At 50.3% G+C, this 8,682-nt stretch overlaps 1 protein-coding gene across 2 annotated transcripts in view; it reads left to right on the top strand.

The window, feature by feature from the left end:
- Positions 1-6: 6 nt before the first annotated feature.
- Positions 7-8,682, top strand: part of BRINP2 (BMP/retinoic acid inducible neural specific 2) — a 55,448-nt gene continuing 46,772 nt past the window's right edge. For both annotated transcript variants that reach the window (XM_019501837.1, XM_019501834.1), the window contains exon 1: positions 7-129. The gene's annotated coding sequence lies outside the window, so the exon portion shown is untranslated. The remainder of the gene's footprint in view (positions 130-8,682) is intronic.

Below are 8,682 nucleotides of genomic sequence, written 5' to 3'. Positions count from 1 at the left end.
GCGGGCCGGGGGGCGGCGCGGGCTCGCCGCCGCCTGAGGGTCTCGCCGGGGGCTGCCCCGGATCCTAGCGGAGTCCCGCCGGCCTCCTCGCCCCGCCGCGACGTCTGGACCCGCGTTCCTGCTGCCGGGGTAAGTCCTGCCAGGTCCCCGCAGCAGGGGGGGGGGGGCGGCAGCCGGGGCGCCTCCGGGTTGAGTGCCGGGCAGGCGGGGGGCAGGCACAGCCCGAGCCTGGGTGCCCTAGTGCTGGGTGCCAGGGGCGAGGGGGCGGCCGCCTCCAGGGGGCAGAGGCAGCTCCCGCGCTGGAGTCCCTTCAAGCTGAGCCCTGAGCTGGCCCGGGAAGGGGCAAGATGCCCTGATGCCATGTGTGATGCCTAGCAGCGGAGAGGAGCCCGCTGGGCTCTGCCCTCCGGGCTGGGGCCGGGCACGCCGCCTGCCCACCAGACCGGCTGCATGAGGGCAAGTCTCCTCGGAGGAGTCGCACTCCCACCCTACAGGTGCACAAACTTGTGAGCTCCACCCGCCCGCTATCCAGCCTCAGGCAGGACATCTGCTGCAGCTTCGCCACCGCTGCCCTGCCCAGCTGGCTGACAGGAGCAGGGCTGGTCCCCAGCTGGGTGGGACGGGCACTGCCCTGGGCTGTCTGCACCCAGCCTCGGTGGGGGTCCCTCTTGCTATGCGTGGCAGGACTTTTGGCACAAAGGGGAAAAGGGATGCAGGCAATCAGTATCCATTTATTGTCACACTTAAGTTTCTGGGCTTGCCTGGCAGCTGCAGGGATGCTATGTGGGCAGCAGGGAAGGGGCATCTCATCTCCCCCTTGGCATTCATCCTGGGCTGGTGTGCTGAGACCGGCTGCTGCACTTTGACCCCACCTGTTCCTGGCCCCCTCTCCTGCCTCTAGTGCTTCTTGCTGGCAAGGTGCTGCCAGGTGGCACCAAGTGCCCGCTGTGCCTCCCCCAGATCCTTCCAGCCCCTCTGCCCTAGGAGGGAGGACACAGCAGGGCTTGCTGGGGCAGAAGGTGGGGAGGTGGGGTAGAGGCAGCTGCCTGGACCCTCCCTAGGGAGGGCAGGGTGCCCTCTCCTCTCTCACGGTCTCAAGTGTTTGTGGTGACTTGCCCTTGTCCTCCTCTACAGGGTGGTGCTGGCATCTGGCTTGTGCTGCTGGTTTCAGCCTGGCTGGGATGGCAGGCAGCAGTGGGGTGAGGAAAGCCAAGGGGTGGTTCCTTGCTATGGCAGGAAAGCAAGGCATTTAGAAACCCCAGGACCAGCCTCGCTGCTGGGCCCGGAAGGAGCTGGAGGCAAATACTGGCTGCTCCACAGATGAGAGAAACAGTAGGGATGCGAAGGCCACTTGCATGCTGAGGTACCAGATTCTGTCGTCAAAGGTAGACAAGCTTAAGCCCAGGCTCCTCCACAGCTTCCTGGCACATCCAAGACACTTAATCACACCTCCCTGTCTCCCGTCTCTGGGAAGCTTGGCTCATCAGTGTTTATGAGGCATTTGGGTGCCATTGGGAGGGGTATCTTTAGCTACGTGGAAAGGATGAATCTGTAGCAATGCTGAAGGAAAACAATGCATAGTTTGGTAGTAAGATAAAAGGAGAAACGCTGGGATGTAGAAAAGATACTTATATGCAAGACAATGCTGGAAGCAGGGAAATACAAGACTAGTGAGATGAGTGAGGATAGGGATACCTGGATATAGCGATGATCCCGGGATCTAAGAGAAGTGCTTGGCGGTGGGGCTTGATTGTATGGTAGAGAATATACAGGCTTGCACAGGGCAATTACTAGAATACTGCCTTCGATACAAAGTACTGTACAGGGAGAGGAGGGTATAGAAAGTGCCACAGTACCCCTCTCACTATCTGAACCCAAATGCAAAGTCATTTGTTCGTTCAGTGCTACTCAGTGCTATAACCCACTCTCCCCAGCTCTGACTGCCATGCATTGGCCAACACAAACTTGCTGATAAATATTTGCCAATTATACCCCTGTACTAAAGTGTGCATGGCACATCTGCTCCCTTCACCCTGGTGTTACCCTCAAAGGCATTCATGCCAAAAAGCAGCTCATTGCAACCGAGAGGAGGCATAACTATTTCTTCAGCAGCTCTGAAAACATCTCAGGCCTGATGTTGATTTCCCAAAAGATCCTGCTACCTTCTTAAATTTAACAAACAAAGCACCTGGCTCCTTGAAGCGTCTGGTCTTGGAGCGTCTGAGCTTAAAATTCCAGAGCATGCTGTACCTGTGTGCATAACCTGCTGCCCCTCTCTCTCTCATCTCTTTTTTTAAATAAAACATATGCTGTCTCCATCTGAAAGTGTATTCGGTCACATTACAGGGAGCATCGTATTGCCTGTAGCCACAGCGCCTCATGCTGTGATCCTGCGAGCTCTCACAAGCTTACAGGGGTCAGGCTGGGTCAGCACTTGGGCAAGGGAAATCCTATCCAGAACCCAAGGTGTTGCAGGACAAGGTTTAGGTAAACCAGCAGGTGTCACTCTTCCCTCTTAGTCCTGACTAAGCCAGTGTCCAAGAACATGTTTACTGCCAGACCCTGAGCCTCAAAACTCAGGTCCTAACCTAACCACTAGTAACCCTTAAGGACAGCATGGGGTTTTCTGAGAGTAGGGATGCGATCCACCCTAGATTCCCCCTGCTGTTTCAGCTGTGCTTTCTGTATTCTTTGCTTCCCCACCCATGAATGGCTGCAGGTCTTTACTTCAGGGCAGCAGCTGTGTTGTGTCCCCCGCAAAGCATGCCTCATGAGCATGGATAAAGTTGGGAGTGTGCCTGCTTCTACCTGTGCCAAACCTAGCAGGGGACTCCTAGGCTGGAAAATGCATCTAAGGGAGAAGGCTGCAGAGGCAGAAAGTTGCTTCTATTACGGAGGGGGCTAGTGGTAGCAAGGATTCCCCTCAACCCTCCCAAATATCATTGCCTAAAGTGATGAGACATGTCTAGGGGCGTAGGTTGTAGCCATGTTGGTCTAAGGACAGAGGCAGACAAAGTTCTTTGGGCAAATCCGATATCTTTTATTAGACCTATTCACATAGTTAGAAAAATTCTTCTTTACAAGCTTTTGGATACAATTAGCCTTTGCCTAGGACAGTGGAAGAGGTCACAGAGTAGATGCCTTCTCTTGGCAGCCTCTGCTAGCATGATGCCTATGGAGTGCCCTGGGAATTAAAATTGTCCACCCATGGGCCAAAAGGTGAGAGATCAAGCAGTATTGTTGCCCCATCCATCAGCCTACTCTCATAATGTATGCTAGTGCAAAGTGGGATACTCTGCAGCTCTGTGAATCCAGCCTTGCAGACCAGTTTACAGGGACACTAGCCATCTGAATGCCAAGCAGTTTCATACAGCTGGTTGAAAGTAATTTCAGGTACTGCCCCTGAGCCCCACACCACCAACTGTGGCTTTGCAATCACATTTTCTCCCTCTTCAGTATTTCTCCCTCTCTCTGGCTGTATGAGGGACCTGCACACCAACCAGGGAAACAGTCTATTCAGGGTTCACAATGTTGCCAACTTCTGTGATTATTAGGAAAATCCTGACATGTTTTTGTTTGCTTGCTCTTGAACCCTCAGTAGGGCAAAATGCATAATCCTGACATCTCTAGATATTTTACACTCATTATTTCATGGGGGTATGGCCTGTGATTTTTCTTTGAATGATTTGGCAATATTGCTGTCGCACTGGGCTAAACACAAATACACCAAAGAAACAAACTGAAGAGAGAGGTCTTTCTCTTTGCCCTCCAAATCCCCCACAATCCCTAATCTGTATTAAAGCAGCTTTGCCTCCACCAAGAGTAGTAATGGAGTAGTGATTTACCAGGTATAAGCTGAAGCCATCCTTTTAAGCTTGTAAAGTGGAAGGCGCAATATGCATGCTACATCTTCTATTACCTCACTGCAAGATGTGTGGCCAAAAACCAGGTTCCCCAAGCACAGTGTGGATGCATGAACACCAAAATAAATGCACAGCCCCGAGTGTACTTCTCAAACAATTACTGGGCCATTGAATTCCCAGTTGTGCAAGGCCTGGTCTCATAAATTACTGAGCTTGGAGTTTCCATCACCTAGTCAGATCAATGAGCTCTCAACACTTTCTTGGGAGATCTCATATATAAAAAATACCTGCTGAGCAATAACTGTGCTGAGAGTGATTCATTATGAAGACCTGCAGAGTCAAAAGGAAGAGGGCACAGGGTGAGAAGGAACCCTTACACTTCCTAGTGAAAAGATGCACTGAGTGAGCCTCTGGAACCCAGCCCTGTCAGGAATGCAGCCCAAGATGTTGGCTTGGGAAGCTGCTAGTCTCCAGCTGGGAAGCATTGACTTGGGAGAGATTTGATAGGAGATGCACTGAGCGACAAGCCATGCCCATAGAGTCTGCTCCTGTGAGCTTTAGCAGGTACAGCCACCTTCTGAGGTTGGATACCATTCAGGCATTTCAATTCTGAAAGGTACTAAGCATTCTAGTTGCAATCCATCAAGGCCCCAATTCAGAAAAACCCTTTAACATGCACTTAAGCCCATTAGCTCCAGTAGTGCCGGTGCTTGGCTGAATCAGAGTTGCATTAAACCCCTGCATGGGCAGTTATTAGAAATAAAGTAGCCTTTATCCTATTTATCATTCCAAAGTGAATTAAGTGAAATCAAATCAGAATCACTAATTTTGAGTTAGGGTATCCACATGGGCTTTAATGCAGTTTAAAAAAAAAAAGCAATTAATATCACACCTTTAGTTGAATCAGATTAGCTTTCCTGGGCCTCCCTGTAGACATAAGCCCTCACTGGTTAATTTACTTTTCAAGCCCATCAGAGCAGGGACTGTTACTGCATGGGTCTTTCCAAGTGGCTTGAACTAACTAGGAATAAAATGCTTTTATTCCAGAATAAACATGTCTATACATGGAGCTATTCTGAAAGAGCTAATCCAAAATAAATATCCCTGAATAACTTCAGATATAGACAAACTCAAAGGCATCTGGACAGCAGATGAGTTAATCTGTAAATATGTCATTAATTCTGTGTGCTGAATACCTGGAAACTCAGTCTCATAGATCTACATGATAGAATGAGGCATAAAGTTGTTGGAGGGAAAGAGGAGAATGTGGTAAGAGATGAAGAAGGGGAATAAAGGAGAGACAATATCTTAGTGGGGCTTGCAGCAGAGCCTATCAGGCATCTCAGAGAAGGAGATCAGAAACCAGTGCAAAAGAATACTTAAGTCTGCAGCCAGAGATTATTTGAACTTCTGAGTGGAGAAGCATGGGGATGAGAGAGGGTGGAGGAAGGACCCAGTGATGAGACTGGGTTTATTGTTTCAAAGTCCCCTCAGGTTCTTTTTGGAGCTGGCAAGGAAGAGCGCCAAAGCCTTTGCAAAGCCTGCAAAGAGTTGGGGTATTCAAGCCCAAATTGCCATTGATTAGTTTTCCACCCAGGCGATTACAGATTCCCCCCCAGAAAATTTACATGGATATGGTTTGTTCTGCTGTTGAACTATTGAATAATGCAGCTCCATAGGACATCTCCTGCTGTCCCCACCTCTTCCCAGGCGCAGGTGCAGCCATTCCTGGTTTTGTGGCATATTAAGGGCTTTGAGTTGCTCTGTGCTATGGAAAACGTAGGATTATCCTGAACACCGGTTTCACGTATCATGTAGAGGTGCACTGATACATTGGTCCCACATTGGATCAGCACTGATATAGGGAAAATTAACAGCATTGGAAAAAATTGGCTTCTTTTTTTTGCCCCATATGGCCAATAAATGCCCCATGCATGAGCGCAGTCGCAGTATGTACATAGCAAGGAGCGCAGCCTGGCAGCTTGGAGAGCAACATGGGCTGCTAAGTCTGTTGTAGGGGAAGGAAAGGGGCTTGGGGGGAGCAGATAAAGGCACCTGTGGTGAGGGAGGGAGTGGGGTAAGGGTTGGGAAAGGGACACGTACTGCTCAGTCGGGGCAGGGCGGGGCACAGGACAGAGCCGTGGCTTGGCAGCTCCTGCTGCTGAATGCACCCCAGGAGGGAATGGGGGATGTACCCTGGATTTGTGCACAGGGCGAGGGCACTGGGGCAGTGCTAGGCTCTTCCTGGTGGGGGGTTGGGCTGGGCTGCACTTGTGGGGAGGCATGACAGTGGTGCTGGGAGGGGGGCTACAGCTAATTTTGGGGTGGCTGCAGCCCCCTGCCCAGAGCCCCTTCCTATTGCTGCTGCCACCTGCCCTCACCCTGCCTGCAGATCCAGGGGCACATGCCCCCCCATGCCTCCTGGGGTGCAAGCAGGTGGGAGACACCCCACCCCCTGTGGCCCCCCAGATGAACCACTTGCGGCTCTGTCCCGCACCCTGCCCCGGCCCCAGCCCCATTCTGTCCCTCACCACAGCAGCCTCAATCTGCCCCCCTTCCTTCCCCCCACAACAGACTTACCAGCCAGACATTGGTCTCCAAGTTGTCTGGCTACATATCAGCAATCGGATGGGTATCTGCCAAAATGTCTGACTTTTAAAGGAGCCATAAGTATTGGCCTTGAAGCAAAAAAAAAATTTCTTATCTATCTATTGGTGCACCCTTAATATCATGGGCTTGATCTGTGCTGGCTTCCTAATGTAGTCAGAAGCCATCTAGGAAGTGTGCATGAGATGGTGTAGAATGGGGCCCTCACTGCAACAGTCAGAGTAAGTGGTGCTGGCTGGGGCAGAGCTGAACAGTATTAAGTGTTGCCTTCCCTGGTAGGAGTTGATCCCCAGAGGATGAATTTTTCCCCCCCCATGGGCTACAGGAACCTTCACTGGGGAAGGGATTATAGTCTGCAGCCTTAGCAGAGACTTGATTGTATTGGGCCAAATGTGCAGTTGGAGTCAGTGGAGTTGCACCAGCTCACACCAGCCAAGATCCAGGTCAGGGTATGCTTAAAAAAAGCAAACAAACAACAACAAAAAGTATGTCTGGCCTGGATTTAAAATATATTTAGTCTGCTGCAGAAACTGATCTAACAAGTGTACACGACTTGACAAAAATCAATGTTAATGTCCCTGACAATTAGCTAATGTCTTAATAATTGAACTGCACCTGATATACTGTTGCAGTATACATCTCCAGGGTGTTGTGCCATTGACTTCATAGAGAACAGCACCACACTGCGCAATTGTACAGTATGCTATCCTGCCATAGACCAAGCTTAAAGGAAGCACTTATTATTTCTCTGGGCCTGGCGTAACAATTTGGACTTGACCCCTCCTCTCCAACTCTCTGCTCCCATGAAAGAGATGGTTGCCTAAACAGAGGCAAGACTTGGGAGGGCTCTTGAAGTTAAGAGGTTGAGTGGGAGGGCAGGAGATCAGGGTAACAGTTGTGGATTTGCTGCAGACTGCAGTGCAAATCACTGCTCTTCTATGACTCAGCTCCCCATCTCTCAGATGGGGGCAGAGACAGGGATCCTTTCTTTGTTCCTGCCTCAAGGAGCTTGCAATCTGGGTAGACAATCCCTCGCTATGTGAGCATACAGTGCCTGGCACAGTGGGCCCCCTGATCCCAGCTGTTTTATCTGTGCCTGGGGCAGGGAGTATGGGTTGGGAACAACATGCATCCTAAAGATGCTGAACTGGAGAGAAAGACTTAGTGTGAAAACCCTTCCGAGTTTCCTTGCTGCTACCCCATTCTAAGTATTGATGAGCCCTGCTCCCTCCAGGGGCCCAGCTATTCTGTTTGCTTATTATTAGCTGACGTGCATGCCCTGCTCGGTTGAATGCAGTACCTTCCTTTCCCCAAAGCAGAGATTAATTAGCAGCTGCAGGGAAGAAGGCTGGGCAACTTGGAAGCAGTTTGAGAGTCAGGTCTGCAGGACTCAGCAATTTGACATTCTAATCCTGTTATTTCTCACCTTAAACGTACCTGAGTCAGCAAGGCCCTTTTATAATACATCTTGTTACTGGTTGTACTGCCCGACTCCACCCCCTCCCACCTTCTACCAACCCTCCTCTCCCCTGCTGGGTCACGGGGACTGGACTGGAAGCACCCAACCCGAAAGCGATCATTCTTCGTCCTCCGCACATTCTTATGAACAGAGTAGCATTTAGCTGCTATTCTCCTGCCGATGGATTGTTTTGCAAGGCAAACTTTATCCAGCCTATGCATTTGTGATGTACAGAAGGGCTGGATAGCAAGGGCAGACGAGGGCAATTTTCTCTCCTATTTCCTCTCCTTGCTCCTGTTGCAGGCAAGGGGGCATGCCGAGTGGCTGAAGCCAAGGCAGAATTGGGTAGGGCCAGCCATGAAAGGATTTTTCCTCCTATGAAAGCGTTTGCTGAAATCATAATTTTCTACACACCCCCTCCTCAAGAATTTTCATCAAAAAAATTAGATTAGCTTTGAGAGAACTCCCCCCCCCCCAAAAAAAAAATCAAATGTTTCTTCTGTAAGTTTTTACCTTTTTTGGTCAAATAAAGAACTGAAGACTTGACTTGCTGTAGAATTAATTTCATTGGCATTTACTTGTTTCCAGGGAGGTTGGTTAGCCTGGATCCCGCAGGGACAAATGGGATGGAGTGGGGAGGGACACAAAGCCTCCTGGGAAGAGACAAGCCCCAAACATGAACACATTAGCTAAACTACAGACAACCCCCCCCCCCCAAAAAAAAAACAAAAAAAAAAAAAAAAAAAAAAAAAA

Source organism: Gavialis gangeticus, unplaced genomic scaffold, assembly GCF_001723915.1.
Source record: "Gavialis gangeticus isolate Ggan-Ray unplaced genomic scaffold, GavGan_comp1, whole genome shotgun sequence".
Classification (NCBI taxonomy): domain Eukaryota; kingdom Metazoa; phylum Chordata; order Crocodylia; family Gavialidae; genus Gavialis; species Gavialis gangeticus.
This window is presented reverse-complemented; position numbering and strand designations above follow the sequence as displayed.